We start from the raw sequence: 23090 nt of genomic DNA on the forward strand, positions 1-23090 counted from the left end.
CGAGTAGTTAATGTTTTTGGAAACGGGTGTGGGGTGGCCTGTTCGCTCGCCCTATTTGAATCCCATAGAGCATGTCTTGGGTGCACTAGGGAGGCGGGTTGCATCACGTCAACATCCACCAACTACACTCCAAGACTTGTGCGCAGGTCCGCAGGAAGAATGGGCTTTATTGCCTCAACATGACATTGACGATTTTATTCCCAGCTTGCTACGTCGTCGTCAGGCCTGTATTACTAGCAGAGGTGGTCACGCCCACAGTGAGCACATTAGCCAGTTGTCGGAATTTGTGTGTAAATCTGTAAAGTTGGAAAAAACAAAGAACGTTTTCGTCTACTGAGATGAATATTGCAGTTGCTTACGTTCTGTATTCTTCAAATAGTTTCTATTTTGCTCTCACCTTTTCTATACTGTTTTGTTGTTTTAGCTTTGGACACCAGTGTTCGTTACTAAAGAAGTTAAAAAGGAGTTCAATGAGTGGACAGGTGAATATAGGCACAAGCATCCATATTTGCATACTTACACTACTAAAATCCTTTTATAAGCCCTCAGCGTCCTTGCCGTACTTGGCTATAACATGTAAAAATGAAATTTTTTTAATTTGTCTTAAACAATGATTGAAACATTTCAACATAAATATGTTAACTTGGGAAACTGTGTTAAACAGTGTTTTAATGCATGATTAAGAACACTTTAATTTGATTCTACAAACTTTTTGTAGTATTCGGACCGAAAGACGGAGGCAGACGAACAAGAAAGTTGCTCGAAAATAATACAAACCGTTTTGACGGATCCCTAAAAATTGACTTTTGACTGATATATTTAGCATTATATAGATCAATTGTCATTGAACCTTTACTTGGTCTTGCAGATGCGAGACGACATTGTTTCAACCTACTCTCGGGCCGTATGATTACATAGTTTTTGAATCTCTTTATTTATATGATCACTAAGAGAACTATTGTCGGTGAACTATAGCTTATCTTTCTTCCACAGAAGATTAATTTCTTACTAGCACATTTGTTTCGACTTGTCGTCATGCTCCTTAACATATGCAGTGTAAAGACCTGATACATGTCGAACAAAATAACATTGGTTTTACATGTCTTATAGAATATCACGGATAATTCACCGACCAACACACAGTTGTTTCAACCATCGCGGCAGGGGATTCCACGAATGAAATGAAATGATAGGGCAATCATGGGCATGCATACGTCTAAAGCATGCTGTTCAGTTCCGAGAGACCATAAAAGATGGTGGGCTAATTCATAAACAACTTTCGCACTAATCAATAATACCAGGGAACTCTTGCCTTTGATCATGATGTAGAATGTTCTATTCAGTATAAAATGACAACAACCGTATCTGGTAAAGACTTTTTTATGTTTGTGCATGTAAACAGCATTTGCTTCGAAAGTAATTGCTTTTGTTACATAGCTCTTTAATATGGTCTAACCTCGAGAATTACTTTATAAAATGAAACGCTTTCTGTTATAATAACGTACATTCTCTGAATTAAGAAATTGGCATAAGATTCTCACTGGCCCCTCACACCCACACTCAACCGAGATTTGTTGAGATTTTTCTGGACCATTCCCCTCCTCTTCCAGCCCCCCACCCACCATTTAGAATCAAGTAATTAATGCTCATTCCCATACTCGCCGTCTTTGTTCTACGGGTTACCAGCGGAAAGATCCCAACCTGGATCCCGCACTGTCACATTCCACGTAAGGCAAGCTGCTACTGCTGACTGCAAAATGACCGCAGCACTAATTAGAAATGGTGCTGCGGTCCACTCATCGTCAACTGGGCTCAGAAAGCTTTGCTGAGCAAGTGTGTAAGCTCATCTGAATTCACGTCATGTCACCATGCAGTCCTACCGGTTCAGCAAGTCGCAGTTGAAGAGGTGTGAAACTAAACTGTGTTTACCTGTTAGAATAGTTCTGCTCTGACATCATCATTACTAAAATAATCTTCGGATTGATCTCAATATCACATGTGAATAACTTTGAATGTTTGAATCAAAGAACTACGTAATTGCCTCAGTGTAGCATTGCAAAACTTTGTCACTCTAGCTACAGAAAGCCACGCGAATTCTGAAAGAGGTGATTTTCAGACGTGTAGAAATATGTGACGTCACAGGAATTTCTTTCCATTCTAGGACAACAAAAAATTCGAAAATTTGTAGAGGGATCTTAAAATATAAACGAACTTGATTAAAAGTAATTATTCCACACTGTCACGGTTTCTAATCTTAGCCAACATAGTCACAATGAATAATAACAATAATAATAATAACAATAATAAACTTATTTTCATAAGAATTTCACAGTAGCTAACAAAAATAGAACAAAAGTGACAGTTTGAACTTAGACGTAGATATAATTTTTTTAAATGTTCCTGTATGGATGTCCAAAGTTTCTAAAGCAATGTATAGTGGCAAAAATGGTGTTAATTTAAAATTTTGGAGGTATTACTATACATTAACACAGAAATTAGTTTTTAGTTATCAACCACAAAAAATCTTTCCACATTAAGATGACAAAATCAGTGGGAAAGTTACAGGATCACATGGCGCCCATGCATTCTCAATTGTTATGTGAATTAAGTCTGCCGTAGTGCAGCATAATACTTTTGTTCAAATGTAACGGTCACTTCTAGAGCTGTAACCCTACCGTTGGCTACGGCAGACTGTCGTAAGTAAGCGTAGGCTACGTTTGTTTTTGTAGTAGCCTCGGTCAGATAAGTTCGTTGCTGCATTACCTGTACGTGAGACGGGTTACATACCAGTCGGGCAATACGTCATTTCGATCAGATTCTTTGTGTATGGTGTGAATGTCTTACTAGAATCCTCTAGAAACCGAAAACAGAGAAGAGTCTAAAAAGTGAATGAGGATATATAAAAGGCTGCAATTTATGGAACTTTTTTGTCCTACATAACTATCCTCATGTGCGTAGCTTAAAAATGAACAGCTTTTATAACAAAAGTTAAATTTTCGGTGTTTAATTAAATTTTCTTCGAATATTGTTGATTGTAACGTGAAACAGAGCGATGTTGTAGCAAAAAGAGATAAATAAATTTGAAGTAAACTGTAGAACCAACTCATATGAAACATCGCTTCCAAATTTCGTCTAGCTTGTATATAAAGCTTCTTTTATTCATATGCAACTTTCGCACTAATCATTAATAACAGGAAACTCTTGCCTTTGATCATGATGAAGAATGTTTCATTTGAGTCCAAAATAACAAGAAATATATACATTTTTTATGTTTGTGCATGTAAGCTGTATTTGCATTGAAAGTAGTTGCTTCGGTTTCTGAAATATAAAATAAACAATATATATGGTACAGTTATATACAAAACAAACAAATTAACAAAAAACAAAGAGAAGTCGCCAGCTGCCAGTTTTTCTCTCATAGATTCGTTGCTGTTCCTTTCTCTACCTATGCTACCTATATCACCGGTGACCCTAAAATTTACTACGTCCTTCGCGCACTGTGCTAAAACAACCGAAATGTAGATTTGGTTGCGCGGAACTCTAGTAACGTCATAATAATGTCAACAATGGCAAAAGTGTGATGCTATAGTCAACCTGGTTGCGATACTATTTAGGTCCAGTTGTCTACCATGCTCCTGCATCACTGACATTCAACACCGTTCCATATGACTATATTCTTATTGACGGCTATTGCGGTAAAGCGGTAAAGAGGAGGTGAGCGGATGATGGTAGGTAAGGTATGTGAACCTTCATCTGCAAGATGTTGCAGTATATATGAAGTCAGTCTACACCTAACGATGAGGGTTGTATGATTTATCCTTTGCGGAAGCAATACAGACTTATTTACCTACTTGCGATAAAATTTCGTGTCTAATAATTTATATGATGCCGGATTTCATGTTTGCCTTGAATTGCAAAGGACAAGGCGTTTCCTCCTTGCTGCCATTACTCAGGGCATTGAAAAGTATAATTTACAAGAATAAGCAAATAAGAGGTTTATTAACGATATAATCAGTGAGAAAATAGTTGAAATTGGCGTACCAGAAACGTGTTCATTATGTTGAAGTTAGGACCTAGCTGTGGACAAAGAATTCCTTCAAAGTAAATGGAACAATACTGCGAAGCAAAGACACACGCACACACACACACACATACACATACACACAAACTTTCTACAGAAAACCTGGAAGGACCGCGTTGCTCTTGTACAGTTAGGTACCCAAGGGAACAGTTTAACAAGGGCATAATAAGAACTGAAATAATAACAAGGCGGGCTCCCTTACTGTGAAAGAGCTGCTCACATGTTGATGTGGTGGCGTTGATCACTACTAGCTTAGAGTGACTGGCAAACTGGTCTTTTAACGATGAGACGTTCGTAGCTTTGTAGGTTCACTGTGCTCAATTTAGGTGTTGTGGCCATTTTCCAGTTATTATACTTCTTTAACCAGTTAAATGTTAATACTTCAAGCACAAACTTTCTTCCATTACCTCATATACGCCGTCATTCATTCTTTTATTTGACAGTATCATAGTAGTTTGTTTATTTATGTTATATCTCCTCAAGAGAGGTAGGCAGCTTCTGTCTCTCGCACTCGTCTCGGAAACGAAGTGCTACTGTAAGAGTCAGTTTTGAAATACGGTAGAGCAGCCACTATTGTGCTGAAGAGAAGGATGTCAACAAAGAAAAGAGGATTTTTTAATGTCGTTGTGCGTCAATCGTACTGTAACTCTTTGGGGTCATGGTCCTCATTACCACTTTAAATATTCTTTTAATAGAGCTATTTTGGCTATTAGACCGTTCATTGTAAAACACTAAAGCAACAAAACTACCTACGTTTCGACCTACTTGCTGCAGCCCTCTTGAGAGTGTTTAGCTGCTGCGTACTAGTGGCTGTACTGCGCTACATACTGTTTCGGTTGTCGGAACGCTACCGACGTCATTGGATCTTTTGAATAGAGGTAATTATGGAGGGGGTTCGCTATACAATAGGGTACTGCCTGTGTTACTATGATGGCTGATTGGAAGACAACTCTAGTAGGAGATTGGCAGCATATAGCGTGTCGGCAGAATATTATCTGTAGCACTCTAGTAAGTGACTGGTGTGCAGTGGCAAATCGGCAGCTTGTACGCAGTAGTGTTCTCCTGCAGAGAAGCTTAAAGGCTGCAAGGCAGTTGACTTATGGTCGTTGTATATGCTGTTAAATCCGAGTGAAGTGGTGCTGCTGGCTGGTAAATACAAGCGATCCGCCAAGCTGGAATAGCTGGCAGCCAGACCATAGGTAAATTGCAGAAATCTTCATGCAGTTAGGGCGTTTAATTATTTCAAAGGCCACTCTTATTTTTCCTGTTGTACCTACGGCTGCCGAGCAAGCACATGAGGTTCCAGAAAACTAACGGAACGGTAACATTCCTCCTGGCGGTGTTGAACAACTGAAGTGTTCTGTCCCAGTCGTACGTAACGTGTACTCTCCGGCACGCGAGTTCTGATAAGTCTCCCGCGTTCAACGACACAGACGTCGCCGCATTCACACCGAATTTCGTAGATGCTAGCAGTTTGTAGAAAATCAGCGGGGTCCTTAACGGACTGAACAGATCTCGAACTATTTGGCGCTTCGGATTATGGGTTTGATAACTGTGAGACGGAGGACCTTGACTACACCCTCGTTGACGCCTCTCACATAAGGTAGGTGAACAACAGGACGAGTATCTTCTGTATCATTGTTAGTTTAGTCTTCTCTGTAACCAACAGCACGTTGTACGCCTCTGTTGTTATATCCATTTTCACTCTTTCAGTTCATGTTGAACATGGTTAGGATCACTAATGCGATGAACTCGGGCTGTCAGTGTATGTAGCAACGCGTTCTTTTATGCTGAATGATAGTGCGAATCCACATGCACCTGTTAGTGTGCGTCGGTTTCCTGTGAACCTTATGTCCTAGTTTGTCACCAGGTGTTCTATACACCTCCACACCCAGAAATGGAAGAGTTCCGTTATTTTTCATTTACAGTGTGAATTGTATATTCTTATGCAGGCGTTTCAGTTGCTTGTGGAATCTGTTTGGTTCTGTTTCCCCTGTGGCCATAAGACGATCGTGCCGTCTACGTACCTCTGTCAGCAAACTGGAGACAGTGGCGTGTAATTTAATTTATGCAAAATGACAGTGGCTACGGAAGCATAAGAACTTACTCGTCGGTGGAGTTTGCATACCAAACTAGTAGTAATCCGTACGTTGGTTTTCAGAAGGTTCAAATGGCTCTAACCACTACGGGATTTAACATCTGAGGTCATTAGACCCCTAGACTTAGAAGTAAACCTAACTAACCTAAGGACATCACACAGCCATGCCCGATGCGGGATTCGAACCTGCGACCGTAGGAGCCGCGTAGTTCCGGACTGAAGCGCCTAGAACCACTAGGCCACAGCGGCCGGAGGTTTTCAGATGGACTGCTCCGTTTATCCAAGTGACGAATGATGGAAACACCTGCTGATAGCTTCTGTCATAGTAGTTGCTAACAACGTCTTTATGGAATTAATTACTCTGTAATGCAATAACATATATTCATCCGTCATACAGTTCAGACTTTGAAAGATGAGAATGCAGGCTAGGCATAAGGGATACAGTACACCGGCACAAATATGCCAGGCAGTGTGTGGCACATGGTTGCAGAACAGTCAGGCGTACAGCTTTCGGCGCATTCGGTGCCAGCTTTCCGCAGCGGATTTTGGTTCAATATGTCTCTTTGATGTCAGCGGTACAGGTATCACTCGACAATCATGGCCAAGTACTCTTAATTACGCACAGACACAGAAACGTCAGAATGCGCGGTACTGTGGGGTAACGCAGAAAGTGAAGTCAAAAGCCTGCCGTAGGGGTCCTCCAACTGCGGAACGAGGTCGTCTCGCTCACTAATGAATTACTGAGAGGTGTGCATGCGGCATGAGTGATGTTGCTAAAATGTTGTGCGAAATTTTAAGCTCATCCTTGATAACGGGTCATCACTATCACGTCAGCATTGGCAACATAATGCAAAAGGTCTGAACGTGAAGTACTACACTATTCATCATGCCAGACGTAATCCCTAGAAATCAAGCAGCTATAATTGAGTCAGTTAACTCATAAAAATATCTAGGTTTATTAATTTTTGAGGAAATTAAGTTGAAAAGAAAGTGGCAGGGAAATTAAGCAGCAGACTTGAGTTCATTATTCGGGAAATGCAGTCTATAAGGCTCTACAATCCACTCAAACAACCTATGCCAGAATATTGCTCATGTATGTGCGACCCATACGATATATTACCAAAAGAGAAATCAAAAACATATACGAAAATGTACCGCACTGTCACTTTATCTGAAGTACTTGAACTGGCAGATGTTTGAAGACAGAGCAAACCAACCTCACCAACTAATAAAGTTTCAAGATTCAGTATTGAGTGAGCAGTTTACGAATAGATTAGCATATCTTTGATATCGCTCCGTTAGGATCAGTGCACGCAAAATAAGTTTAATCACAGTCCACACAGAGGTAATTATGCTCTCATTCTTTCGATTTCCTTAAGCGAACCGAGTAGAAGGTGTCCTCTTATGTGGTACATTGAGTAATGGTCCCTACCAAGCTCTTATCTGTGGATTGCACATTACTAAGTAGATGTAGATCATCATCGTCATAATATGACATCTGTTGTTGCAAAAATTCCTCCAGAAGACTTCTTCACGCAAAACTGCTGCCATACATTCCCTTGGCTAAAAATTCTAGCCACCTCTATTTCGTTGTCATATAACCCATTACAATAAAATCCATTCCAATATTCTTTCTTTTCTTCTTCTCTCTCAGAGAGTAATACATTCTCTTGGCTAAAAATTCTAGCCACCTCTATTTCGTTGTAATATAACCCATTATAATATAATCCAGTCCAGTATTCTCACTCTTTTCTTCATCCTCTGTGAGTAATTCTTACATGCAGTTCTTCATCGTCGTTTTATAATGTGTTTGCGGAAGATTAGAGCTGAAGAGGTGTAGCTTGAAGTTAAATTCCCTGGAAAATTAGAACTGTGTGCTGGACCGAAACTCGAACTCTTTGCCCTTCGCAAGCATGTGCTCTACCGATTGAGCACCTACGCACCCATGGTTACTGATTTACGTCTGCCAGTACCTCATCTAATATATTCCACATTCAGGTTTAATCTGCCACCCCATGCTTCAACGCAGAGTGAAAGATAGTGGGTAACTTCCTACGAAAGGAAAATTGAACGTTGGAAATTTTAATACTGTGGAGGCACTGAAAACTATAATGGACTGTTCGTGGGCCAACAGATTAATAAAGTGACATGCAAAGAGGACAGAAATATCTGATCGTATGATTTTGAAGCAATATCAACAAAATCGGAGAATAGTTTAACACATGAAGGACGGTGAAAAGAAAGTTACTTTGAGCAACACAGTGACTAAGCTTTTCTTCTGATGATTGTACAGAAAACTAGTATGACGAAACAGAATATAAGAGGATTTTTGAGATATCATAAAATATGTGAAGGACGGCGGAATCGTTGCAGGCTTGGACGACTCGAACGCTAAAGTACGAAGGCGCATTCTCAGGGGAACGTTGGTTTGGAGAATCCGTCATGCTATGTTTCGGCTAAATATATCAACACATCATACTGAAAATCCTGTCACAAGATTAAAAGAGAGTGTAATTTGGGCAGTGCCGGAAGGTATCAACCAGGCTATTATCACTGATTATTATAGTTGGAACTCAGATAGTAGACTAGAACCTATCTATTTTCGGACATAAATTTACTCTGTAACGTATCTTCGATGAAAAGCAAAGCAAAATTCGGAGTACAACTATATTGGAATATATGAGGCTTTATTGAACTCTGATGCATGAACGAGACAAACTATATATTGCCTGCAGTAGTGATGTGTGGCACAAGTGAAAGTACTGAGAGTTGTTCGGTACAAGAGTAATGACAGATGAAAAAATTTTATCCAGCCAATAGGCGCAACAGAGGCATTCGTTAATATGGTTAATAGAAGATGGCAAAGTCATCTGAAATTATGACACAGAAAACTAGCAATATAATTTGCCTGGAAATGAAATTATTCGGGAGTATAAAGAAAGTAGACTATATAATGTATGAGATATGTGTAACGAGACTAAAGGATGTGATTGTAGGTCTTGGTGTAAAGGAATGTTAAACAGAAGTTTGGAGAAGTAAAAAATGAGGAACTACCTATAGGCTATGTACTGGAGGTATTCTATGAGAAGAAAATAGAGTAGATAGAAGACAAAATCCGATCTATGCTGGGATCAAAACGGCGGTTAAGTAAGATTTCACATTGTCAGAGAGTTTCACATGTTTATGGTCGATGATATACTTTTTAGTTCGTGGTACCTGGGGGTATTCCGAATATATGAAACTCACTTACCAAATTCACAAATTCTAAATACATTATGATAAAAATATGGAGTAAACATTGGTGGATGAAAATGAAAAAATCCAAATGATACTTGCCATATTCATAGACAGGTGATTAAAATAATAACGAGAAGAGTAAAAATGTCACGTAGAAAAATTTGGTAAAGTGCAGCTGAAATACAGCTTCCTGGGGCTCTGCTGTATTACTTGAAGTAATGTATTCCATAGCTACAGAGCTCAGAAACCACTACAGTGGGTAAATTAATCAAAAATAATAATATTTTGGCTTCAGAAAACGCAGAATATTTTCATAGAATATGGCATGTAATTTATTATTTATTTGTTTGCTCTTTTCCATTAGCCTGCCATCTACACTCATCCTCATAAATTAAGGATAATGTTGATACATGGTGAAATAAAGCTCTGGTGGGCAGTTTGCGGGCTTAAATCACCTCGGGGTATGACCATGCGATGCATTTGACCTGCGGTCGTCGCACGGTGACGCTGGCAGCAGTCCACATATGCAGAGATGTGTTGGTGCATGTCAGAGTACGGTGCAGCGAGTAAGTGTGCAGATGTTTTCAGACGTGCTAATGGTTACTGTGTGATGAAAATGGCTCAAAGAAAGCATACTGATGACGTTATGAGGGGTAGAATACGAAGGCAACTGGAGGCTGGTCAACACAACAGGTCGTAGCATGGGCCCTTCCTCCGTGTGCAACAAAGTGTGATCTCAAGATTATGGCGACGATTCCAGCAGACAGGAAACGTATTCAGGCGCTACAGTACGGGACGTCCACACAGTATAACACCACAAGAAGACCAATATCTCAACATCAGTGCCCGCAGACGTCCACGGAGTACTGCATATAGCCTTGCTCGGCACCTTACCGCAGCCACTGGAGCAGTTGTCTCCAGACACACAGTCTACAGACGACTGAACAGACGTAGTTTATTCGCCTGGAGACTTGCAAGGTGCATACCTTTAAGCCCTGGTCACAGGAGAGCCCGCAAAGCCTGGTGTCAAGAACACAGTACATAGTCATTGGAACAGGTCCCAGTTTATGTACACGGACGAGTCCAGATGTAGTCTGAACAGTGATCCTCGCCGGGTTTTCATCTGGCTTGAACCAGGAACCAGATACCAACCCCTTAATGTCCTTGAAACGGACCTGTATTGGGGTCGTGGTTTGATGGTGTGGGGTTGGATTGTGATTGGTGCACGTACACCCCTGCATGTCTTTGATAGACGAACTGTAACAGGTCAGGTGTATTGGGACGTCATTAGGCACCAGTATGTCCCCCTTTTCAGGAGTACAGTGGGTCCCACCATCCTCCTGATGGATGAAAACGCAAGTCCCAACCGAGCTGCCATTGGGGAGGTGTACCTAGAAACAGAAGACATCAAGCGAATGAAGTGGCCTGCCTGTTCTTCAGACCTAAACCCCATCGAGCACGTCTGGGATACCCTCGGTCGAGGTATCCTTGCACGTCTTCAAACCCCTACGACATTTCAGGAGCTCCGACAGGCACTGGTGCAAGAATGGGAGGCTATACCCCAGCAGCTGCGCGACCACATGATCTAGAGTATGCCAACCCGTTGTGCGGCCTGTGTACGTGTGCATGATGATCGTATCCCATAATGACGACGCAGGAAACAGTGGCGTTTTGTAGCACATGAGTTTTGGGAAGGTTTTCTCAACTAATCACCAATACCGTGGACCTACAGATCCGTGTCTTGTGTGTTCCCTATGTGCCTATGCTATTAGCGCCTGTTTTGTGTAGTGCCACGTTGTGTGGCACCACATTCTGCAATTATCCTTAATTTATGAGCATGAGTGTAGATGCAGGAACATACTGTATGTTTCATGTAAATCAGTATATATGAATATAACAAACAATATGTAACATCATATTAAATGAGTTAGTTTAATTATATAAAGATGAACAGAGGAAATTTAACAAAATAAGGTGGAATGGTAGTCAAAAATTCCGAGGCTTTTGACGCTGGAAGAATATAGTTTAGCGTCCAGCCGACGATAGATTCATGAGAGATAGTGAAAAAAGTGAAGATCAAGTACAGATGTACTACAGGAGTATTTCAAAAGTGACGGGTAGATAGAGCGTGAAATTGTTCAGTAGTAGACAGGATTGGGAAGAAAGAAAACCATGGTCATATGTGCCCTCAGAGGAAGCGACGGCTGGGTCTGACATCAGTTACTGCATGAGCGGATAATGCGCGGTTTGAGAAGCAGTAGAGGCACAAATTTGGATGGGCAGACAAAGGTGATAATATGCAGAACATATAGACCATAGTGGGTACACACGTATAGCTGAAACCGTTAGTACAAGAGATGAGGAGGTGAGGTCACCTAACCTTAGTCGATCTAATGACTTAGATTATTCCGTTGTTACGGATTATTATAAAAAAGAAAACTAACAAACAGCTGACTTTCCGAAAAAGAAACAAGCTTAATTTACCCATGCGACAGACAGATCATTTGTAACTGTGTGTAATGGCCTTACAAATGCAAATAATTGTAGGAGTTAACTCAGAATATTGGTTTATCGTCTGACAGCTAGAAACTTGAGACCAATTACGCTCTTTGTCACGCTGATATATGGACCTTGAAGATTTCTTCCATCGCAAGGGAACACAACGGTTACCTTGTATCCAACACCACTATACGAATGAGCATCAATAATGACAGTGTGAGATTAATTAATCAGTGATAGTTAGGTTCAAATGGTTCAAATGGCTCTGAGCACTATGGGACTTAACATCTATGGTCATCAGTCCCCTAGAACTTAGAACTACTTAAACCTAACTAACCTAAGGACATCACACAACACCCAGCCATCACGAGGCAGAGAAAATCCCTGACCCCGCCGGGAATCGAACCCGGGAACCCGGGCGTGGGAAGCGAGAACGCTACCGCACGACCACGAGATGCGGGCAGTAATAGTTAGGACATATTCACGAAGTTTCTGAAACGGCATGTCGTCGTTATTAAGTCTTCATATAGGTGTTACTGTAACGAGAAGACATTTCGAGAACATTGTCTGTAACGCATGGTAAAGATAACAAATAGTGAATAGCTACACCCACTGGTATTAATTTAAAACATTTCCCTACAAATCGTTAAATATGAGAGAATATACTACAGGGACGATTAAATGACATATCTCCCTCCACATGTTCTGTGTAAAGTAACTAATCATCTAACTACTACATTGGTACTTATCCCTGAAAATATGAAGTTGTTAGTTCTTGTACCTTTCAAAAGACTTTTCCGGAAGACAAAATTTGTTAATTACAGCGTAAAAGTTTCGGACAATTTTCTTATTTAATTTAATAGAAAAATGTCTCGTATTACGTCCACTCGCTTGTCGTTGAATTCCAAACACCAGCAGAAAATGTAAGTAAGCTGGTTCCATATGACGGTCAATAATGTCACAAAACTTATTCGTAATGTGAGTTGAGCGATGATTTAAAGGAAGACTGGTCGTAGCTGTGTACTCATACACCATTTCACCTCTCCCATTACCGGCAACAGACGTTCCAGGAGCAGAGGCTTGGGGTACCTTATGTAATTTCAGCTCCGGGTGGAAAAGGCAGCCAAGAATCGTTGAAGGCTGTGTTGGACGCAATGATTATAACCACACAATACCTGTTACTGAAAGAGTCTACACTTCCTTTTCATGACCCAGTAGTAGCATAGTGCTCTAGGGGTAAAAAAACTGAAGTTATATTCTTGTGGGAATTAACACAAACATTTCCAATTATGAGAATCATCAATACACGGTGGAAGTGTTAAGCGGACTGATGGATTTCAGTGTCCAAGGAACACGATATACCGACAAACTACAACGTTGTTATCAGCGTGTGTTACGCTGTGAGAAACTGACAAGTCGAATGAAGTTACACTCTGTGGCAAGCTGATAGATTAGTGTAGTTTGACCGAAACATCGTGGGCGTCAAATTATAAAGTACGATGCCCCTCTGAATAAATTTTGCAGACGTGGCGTTATGGCCTTATCCTATCCTTAAGGTTTCTGATTTCGATTACTCGGTTTATGATTTCTGATATACCACATGAAACTCTGAACAACAGTGTTTTGTGTGCGTTATGTCCAGTACAAAAACTCTCGCAGTATGAAACGGTAGCCATAAAGTTGACATGAATCAAACGGAACTGTCATAATCAAGACTAGTGAACAGAAGAGGCAGTAATCAGCCGTCTGCTGAGGGACTTTCAAACCACTCTAAATTGTTTACCAACCTATTTGGCCTTATAACAAGAATGAAACATCCTTGTTACCAGTTTCTAAGAGACATTGCCAACTAAATTACTATACGACATAGAAATCCTACCAGGAGTAATGTTCTTAGCTAATTCGTTCGGTTACGAGACCTTTTTTCGCTTGCAATTTACTTCGAATATTTCAAACTCCTTGCAATAATCATTAATTTGTGAAGGTTAAAAGACAAACTTTTGTGTCGATCTGCAGAACGCACTGACAGTTGTGTGATTAAATTAAGTACAGCAGTTGCATACATTTACCCTTAAATATGTCACAGTTTACCGTCTTTGCAATGTACATTGTAAAATATAATCGTCAGATATTACTAGTCTGCCACTGACGACTGATTTCTGCTTATGGGGTACGTTTAGGTTATTATGAACGTGAAACTTGCCTCGCAATATTGAGTTACGCAAGTGAGAAGTGGTTGCATTGAGATCACATAGTACACGGCCTCACAGCCTTATTTCGCACTTCGAATGTTTCGGGTTGCTAATTGTTACAGTTTTACTCTAAACGGCATTATGATAGTCAATTTCTGTACCGTTCAAACAGACATGCACTACGGACACAAACTACTGAAAGGTTCCCTTACCTCTGCGAACACCTCTCCCCTTGGTGCTGCAGGTTACGTGCTACCTGTAACAAATATGCAATATTGGATCACAATAAGTTAAGAAAACGGAACAGAGAGAAGTTTCATTGCCATCAATGGAAAGCAGAACGCTCATTAAAGGAACAGCTCTAATAAAGAAGATAGTACCACTACAAAGAATGAGTTTTACATTATAACATTTCCATATAAACAAACTTACCTTTCCTAAGTTTAGCCTATTTACTTAATTTTAACAAAGCAGTTTGCTAATCTTCAGCACTTGGTGCACAGTTAAAATCCATTATTCAACCTTTGGTCCTAAGGCGTAAGTGTGGCTCTAAAGCATTTTATAGTTCAAATACCGAAGACTTCGTTGGCAAAGGTGCCATTACATAACTTGAATGAAACGAAATAGAAAATTGAGGTTTAAACAAAGATTCCAAATTTACCTAAAACACTGTACTATACATGTTTGATGTTTTGTAGCACAACTTTGTGGATTAATAAACCACCACATGGTTATTTTTGTTCCTTCGTCATCAAGCTTCTGCTTTAAATTAGCTGCTCAGGTTTCCACAGTAAATAGACAATTTTGCAACGTTACTTGTACTATAACTAATAATAGAATACTACATGAATAGGAAGGTAAAAAAACATTAAAGTAAGATAGTAGGGATCAGAGCCTTGGAATTTCTGTACACTAACGGAATAAAAAAATGTAGAGTATCATAGAACCGTGGAATAAGTTTCTGACAATACAATCCTGGGAAAAAATTAAAAATGGAGCGGTAAAAGAAGAAGAGTAGTGGACTGGGTAGGGGAGGGAGGCGACGGAGGGAGTGAGAGTAGATTCCCTCAGCAGCCTAGAAAAAATTGGCTTGCTGACTTGTGGTTTGATAATTACTGGCAAGAAGGACCATAGCGATTAAATTAACACCAAAGTGTCTAAGAATTTCATATGCCGAATGGACTGATTGCTGAATCATTTACTAAACCAACGAACAATGTAGAAGAATAGGCTAGAAAAATGGTATTTCATTTGTACTATCCAGGCACAAGTGGAGATAACGGGTGGAAACATGTGGATGAGTTTGCTGAGCGTCTGCATAAATAACGTACCATTAACCATGACAGTGAAAACTGAGCTTAACAACAAATTTCTCCTCTCTAACACTCAAGACAATTGGTCGGACGTTGGGTATTTAGTTGTATATTGTGTTGCTGAGGTACTAATACTGATATAGGATGAACAAAGATAGTTGATTCCTCGTGGTGTTATCGTGCTCTTTTCCACATATTTCTCATTTGGAATTCCCGATAACCATTTCTTCTCAGACAGTCTGCCCTTATAGAGTCAGAAATTATATACATACATATTCCCATTGATTCCACTGGGTACGTACATGACTAAGTTGGATAGCCAGCATATTTAGTACCAAAATTTCGAGAAGTTACAATTATGGATCAGGTATCCAGTAAATAAGAAGTAAGGCAAAGAACAACGCAAGACACACCGACAATCAATACGCTGAATTCCGTCCTTTGGTGAAATAAAATTTAGAAAAATACCGAAATATTATATGAATCGTTAATAAAATGTATTTGTTTATTTGGAGCACAATTCTGGGAACTAACCAAACGTGTACCGTGAACTGTCTTTCGTACAACGGTATAATTTTAAGTGAACATCCAGTGGTATATGCGATTACTGTCTGCGAAATCTGTACCGATTGGTTAGTAGTAAGGAAGTAAGAAATTAAAACGTCATGCATGAGCATCAGTTTTTCCCGAATTTCACTGTCAGACATATATCTCCTCAGATGTGTGGTACGATGATATAATTTTGCAGGTACATTCAGTGGTATATATGAATACTGCCTGCAAAGTGTGTCGCGAATACAGTTAGTAGTAACGGAGTAATGAGACGTCATGCTTCATGCGTCGGTTTTAATGCATAATAGCGAATATTTAGTAAGCGATACTTTTCGTTTTCCTTTCATCGGCTTTGTGGCGTTGTCTCGAAATGTTCACAATTTTGTGTGAGGGTTTTTCTTGTGTGTCATTAAGTTATCTCTATCTTAACTGCTGGAATAAGATATGCACATTCACTTGTCGTGGGCTGCACTGGTTTTTCACACCCACCCCTTCGCTACCTGAATGCCTGTATGTAGGTGGTTGTTACCACCACAGACACTCTTTCCAGAGAGTAAGTGATACGTGCACTAAATTTTGTTGAAACTGTTGTAGCTGTTTGGAAGAAGACTTGGTGTATATTGATACATAAACAGATTCATACATACATATCGTTGTACACACATTTTAGGCGCCGGTGCTTTAATCTAGGCCACCCTTTCGGCTGTAAAAGTGAATTTATTTATTTATTATTGCACCGACGGACCGCAGACGAAACGTGTAGCAATGTTCTTTTTATATTAATTGATCGTGACTAATTCCTGCGCTCGCCAGTGGAGAAGACGGAACTAGCTGCTCAGTAGACAGCCCTTGTTTCCTATGAATACGATGCTCTGTTGCGTCGTTGAATGACGGTGTCGGACGAAATTTTCCACACGTAGTATATTTTTCTTATACGTAAAGAAAAGTGTCGGAAATTCTGGGAGGAAAATAAACAGCGGATGGAAACCCGTGTACGAACCCGTCATCCACCGAGGGAACAAAGCATCGCTTTCGTAGGTGACAAGGCCTCCATACGCAGCAGCTGGCTGTAGCTCCTCTTCTGGCGATCGTGGCAATCAGTCGCGATCACTGAATATCAAATCAACATTGCTAGACTTTCCGACTTCAGTTCGTCAATGCCAGAATTCACGTTTACAGCCGAAGCCGTGGCCTAGCGTGAGGCGCTGGCGGCTAAGATATCGACGTTCTGTAGCGTCGTTGGACGACGTTTCAAGAGAGGGGTTCCGAACGGTTTCCTATACCGAGTTTCTTTTTCACGACACCCCGTGCAACCTACCGAAGTTTGTCGGTATCGTTTTGAAGCACCCTGTATATATTTCGAATATTAATCCATTTTCATCCCTCAGAGTGTCAGTGAAGTCGATCTACTCAATGAAATTTAGAGACTGCCCCGAGCGTATGATGCAAACCACAAAACGATAAAATAGATTTTCCAGAAGCAATTATTTGCTTTAGGTTATCGATGAAACTTATGATCCAACAGATGTGAATCCTTCAGAATAAAAGTAAATACATACTCCAGCACAACAAATGTACAGCGCAGGAGAGGAAGTAGATCGTTCTTATATCGTCATTCTTTCTCTAGGATTCTATGTTCCTGTTGCCCTCTGCCCCCCCTCCTCCTACCTAACCTCCCCCCTCCTACACGCAAACACAAACGGAGAGAGAGAGAAAGAGAGAGACAGAGAAATAGAGAGAGAGAGAGAGAGAGAGAGAGAGGTGGTAAACAATCGACAAAATAGATGAGAACTCAAACTGTAACCTGAACTTAATAAACGAACGGAATTTATCTAATTATCTACAGTATGATGAACAAATAATGGCACACTAAATGAAGTAAATAGGTTTACGATGTACTAGTAACCGATCGACATCCATGCTTTAAGGCTAAGCACCATTGGCTATCGATTCGGGCGCTACTTTCTCCACATCACGAGCTGTTGTAAGGTACAGCAGTCTGGGATAGCGTTCACTCATTCCCTTTAGTGCTGCTGAGGAGATTATTGATTATATATGACAAGACATTTAAATACAAAGAACCGTCGAGCTTGTACATGACAGAGAAACACCCTATATTTTTTACGGTGATTTTTCATTACTGATTTAAATGACCAAAAAGAGAATATCAGTTTACCACTTAGTTATTATTGAAGAAACAGACACTGATTTTGGCCGAAATATTAATTACAAGAACCAAATTGCTCCACTCCATATTTTGCCACTCTTTTCGTCTCGTGCTGGAGATGTCCAAAATAATACTACATTGGCGATAATATAAGCGTTTGTTATATATGTGATTATAACTTAAATAACATCAGTACCTTTAATATCTGAAGTCAACCAGGTAACACCAAACATCTTCGAGAACAATTTACGAAAAGCATACCTGCTCGCAGATATATGCTTTAGTGTACGCATTTTGCGCAAGTAACACGGAAAATATTCTTTGCCCGAAACAGTGCAGTACAAAATAAGGCTCACCACGTAATCCATCTACATATGTAAGTGCAACCAACGGAGAAACCAATATTGTGACGTGACAAATAAATAAAAACGCCTACAGATGTCCCTATCATTTTCTTTTATTTTGTCGCTATCAGTTTCAACGCTTCAGTGGGTCATCGTCAGGTTGTTTTTGATGCGATACAGGTTGATATGATCCCTATGCATAACACATCAGTTGCCAGCATTACTGGATACGCAGATAATGCGTCAGCATTCCAACCATCAACTGCCCAGTTGACGATTGAAGTGCTGAAACATTATCTGCGTATCCAGTAATACTGGCCACTGATGTGTTATGCATGGGGATCATATCAACCTGTATCGCATCAAAAACAGCCTGAAGATGACGCACTGAGGCGTTGAAACTGGTAGCGACAAAATAAAATCAAATCATAAGGACATCTGTAGGCGTTTTTATTTGTCACGATAGTAAACGGCCGTCGTCCCAGAGAGCTCCTGCTGAAAGGATGGACATACAAAATTATCGTGGCGGGTGCAATGGAATTTGATAGCATATCCCGTCGAATGACAGTTTGTTGCTGGAAATTTAAACGTGTATAACTTACTAGTATCGGAATAGAGAATAAAACTGGCTGGTTGACGTATAGCATGTGACTTAAAGTAATCGACCAAGTATATCAAAAGCTTCTACATTGACAGTGGTAGGGTGGGCGAGCAACAAGTGCAGGTAGCTGGCAGTCTCGCAGAGAACCTGACCCGACCGGCGGCGTGGTGTTGCGCGGCACTGCACGACGCGGCGCTAACAGGAGCCAGCCGAGTGACCGCCAGCCTGCTCCTCCAAATTGCCGGCCATTCCCGCTAACAGCCGGCGGGCGCCACACACCTGCCGCGTCGGCTCTCCCTCGCAACGAGGCTGAGCTTACGCTGGAACTCCTCCGTGTTTCCAGGGTCAGTGAGCTACGTGCTGCACGACTGACCGTGAATATTGAGGGATACTTCTGACGAAACTAATCCATCCGCTGTGCAATATATATACATCGCGATTATCATTGAAACAACAAGTTCAACGTGACTGTTAAAACCGCAACAAAATAACAGGGTTATTAAGTGGCAGAATATTCGCTTTTTCTTTCTTATAATTTTCTGTATGAACGTAGAAATCGAACGAAGATTGAAAACTTTTGACACTCTCTGTTTCAGGGTACACAGAGTCATAACATTAAATTAAACAGGGAATTGGAACAAAACTTAGCCCTTCCACTATTTGTTGCTTTTCTCAAAAAGTCGTAAGTGGTTGAATATTAAAAACAGCACTAGTATTTTCTGACCGATTCAAATTTTTTTGAAACTGTGCCCAAAAGTCCTGTTGTAACCGGGGACCTCACCGCTATTTGGGCAATATGAATAGTCAGTGTCAGAGAGTGACAATTGAGGTTGAAGGACTCCGTTTTTCGTGTTAATGAGTCCGATTTCAAGATCTCCAAACATAAAAGGGCTTATTATGTAGTCACAGACAGCATATCAACTAGTTTCCTTTTTATAATACTATGGATGAAATGTTGTTATTGTTTCAATTTATAACTGTTACCATAATTTCGTTCTTCTTTTATTATTTCATGGAAATAGCAGAGGAGTCTTTCATCTTTAATAGCATATGAAGCATTGAAACTCATTGCTACGTCACTTGTAAAATGGTTTTCATACATGCTTCCACGCTGAAATAGAACAGATGTCTTGTGAAGATTGCGAGAAACGCTCATACAGACCAGCCTTTTTGGGGTAAGTTCCTATGGGACCAAACTGCTGAGGTAATCGGTCGCTAGACTTACACACTACTTAACCTAACTTAAACTAACTTACGCTAAGGGCTACACACACTACCATGGTCGAGGGAGGACTGGAACGTCCGACGGAAGAAGTCGAGGAAACCATTGCAAAGCACCACAGACACCGCGGCTACCCCGAGCGGCATAGACCAGATGTTGGCATTTCTTGCACACTGCACTCACACACCTACCTTAAATCACAGCACACGACAACAAAGACATCATTCTCTCGGCAATGCTGTACAAATTCTAATGACAGGTATTTCCTGCTCATTTCAGCGGGCATTGTCAGTAAAATAGCACAGTTCGCTTTTCCCATTTTCATTAACAACGCAGTATTCCAAACAAATGCAAACTCTACAAATAAGCCGGCCGAAGTGGCCGAGCGGTTCTAGGCGCTACAGTCTGGAACCGCGCGACCGCTACGGACGTAGGGCCGAATCCCGCCTCGGGCATGGATGTGTTACGTTTAAGTGGTTCTAAGTTCTAGGGGACTGATGACCTCAGAAGTTAAGTCCCATATGGATCAGAGCCATTTGAACCATTTTTTATACAAATAAAAATAATCCTTTTTCTAAAAAGGTTTATCTAAAAACGAAAAATTTTTACACTGCTGCTACGGACGGCAGATATTTGGTTTTTTATTTGGTTATTAGTAAAAAATAAAAAATAAACAATTGTTTTAACTGAGACCAAACAGGTATCGAAAAATACTAATTATTCAGAATGTAGATACCGATATCGGTTTGAACAGGTCGCTTTTTCCCATCACTATACGGCAGTCAAAATACCGTCAGACTTCAGGAAGAATGCACACTGGTCTGCAAAACTTGAGAACCAAAATAACTTTCGAATCATGTGTCCTTGACAAGTAAAACAGCTCTATGGAAGTCGGACCATACATAGAAAATACGTCTACAGTATAGTTCACAAGAAAACTGAAATGAAATCTCAATGAGATGCACAGAAATTACACCGAGATTTATGATGGCTCATTGGATGGTACAGGAGGTGGGACATGATACGTAACCGTATCGTACTCTGTCGGCAAATCCACCGCGGATCATCACCTATCCTGGTGTATAGGGAGGGAAAACCTGCGAAATCCACATTCTGTGCTGAGGCGTGTCCTTCCATCATATTGCCACTTCCTCGTGGATTTATTGTCCTTAAACTGCATTCCATTGATGCTCAAGTGAGTAGCACGTAAACAGTTGACGAAATTCGCCGTTTCCGAAATGCTCGCTTCCAAGCAGCATGCCATAACAATCTGTCATTTGCCAAAGTCGCTTATGTCAGCTGATTTCCCAATTTTCGTCCCATATTGCCGCTAGAATAATTCCTAATTTACCTATGGTCCATATGTATGGGTTCCTTACAGCGTCACGTCCCCACAACGCCACCAGGTAGCATTAAATATGGCTGTGGGCAATGTTCGCAGTGTTTCGGCACATCAGTGTAAGTGGTTGTATCATCTGAGCTTAAATGTTTTACATCACCAAGAGATTGTTGATCTTAGCATTTTACATAAATTTCAAATTAACACTAAGCCATGCCAGCACGTCTCTGGTATTGATATCAGAGAGTCTTGCCTTGGGTACATTGTGGGGCTTGTTATCTACTCCTGGGGAGGTGCATCAGCGTTGGCTGGTGTGAGCTCTCTGGCTCGAGTTGGCCAACGGACGAGAGAGGGAGCACTAGGTCTGCAGGATTGCCTTGGGTAACCGCCAGCTTGTGTAATAGAGTGAGCAATGAGGCAATCCTCAGTCGTGGCCATCAAGTGCAGGTTGTTTGTCTGCGACTTCTCGGTGGTTTGAATGCAGTATGGTGGATGAACGTTGTGGCATAACCAACAATGAAGGCAGGTCATATGCACGTCATGACCTTTGTGATGTGAACCAAATACGATCCCCGGATGGACACTTCATACTCACCGGCAATAGGTGTTAGTTGTCGGCTTGGTACTTTCTCGCTACTGTATGTAGAGTACAGCACATGGATGTATACTACACATCGCTGTTGGTAGGGATGATAGAATGGCAGCATGAGATTAGTATGATACTCAGAGTCTGCTAGAAGAAGAGTTTGACCATGTGTGTGTTCAAATGTGTGTGAAATCTTATGGGACTTAACTGCTAAGGTCATCAATCCCTAAGCTTACACACTACTTAACTTAAATTATCCTAACGACAAACACACACACACCCATGCCCAAGGGAGGACTCGAACCTCCGCCGGGACCAGCCGACCATGTTTGTGAGTGAATTTGTTTTGTATGCTACTAACTGCGTTATTTTTATTATGGTATCTTTGATGTCATGATTGTCAAGTTCATTGGGTTGTGTTAGTGTTACTCGCTGCACTTGAACTAGTGTTCTCATTAAACTATCTGAAAATGTGCCCTGTTTCCGAATGCGATGTCAAACCCTTTTTTTTAAAGTCAGTTTTAAGCTTCGATTTTAGTTTATACCTCGGTTTGTATCCACGTGTGTTGCATGTTCGAAAGGACAACCATGTTTTAATGGGAGGTTAAAATGTGCATATTCCCGCCTTTTCCATACAGTTAAGTATTTACTGCCCTCAGAGTGTTGAGGTTGTCTGTTAGATGGATCCAAATATCTGAGGCTATTGATTTGGTAAGTTTTAGTGCGTCAGTTGCACCAAGGCTATGTGAAGACTTCAATGTGCATTAAGGTAATAGATGTACAAACCATGTATCACGCTTTTGGAAAGTTTTGTGTCGGATATTTATTTGAGAGGATTTCCTCTCTCCTTGAAAATGTA

The sequence above is a fragment of the Schistocerca piceifrons genome, chromosome 3 (assembly GCF_021461385.2).
Source record: "Schistocerca piceifrons isolate TAMUIC-IGC-003096 chromosome 3, iqSchPice1.1, whole genome shotgun sequence".
In the NCBI taxonomy this organism is placed as follows: domain Eukaryota; kingdom Metazoa; phylum Arthropoda; class Insecta; order Orthoptera; family Acrididae; genus Schistocerca; species Schistocerca piceifrons.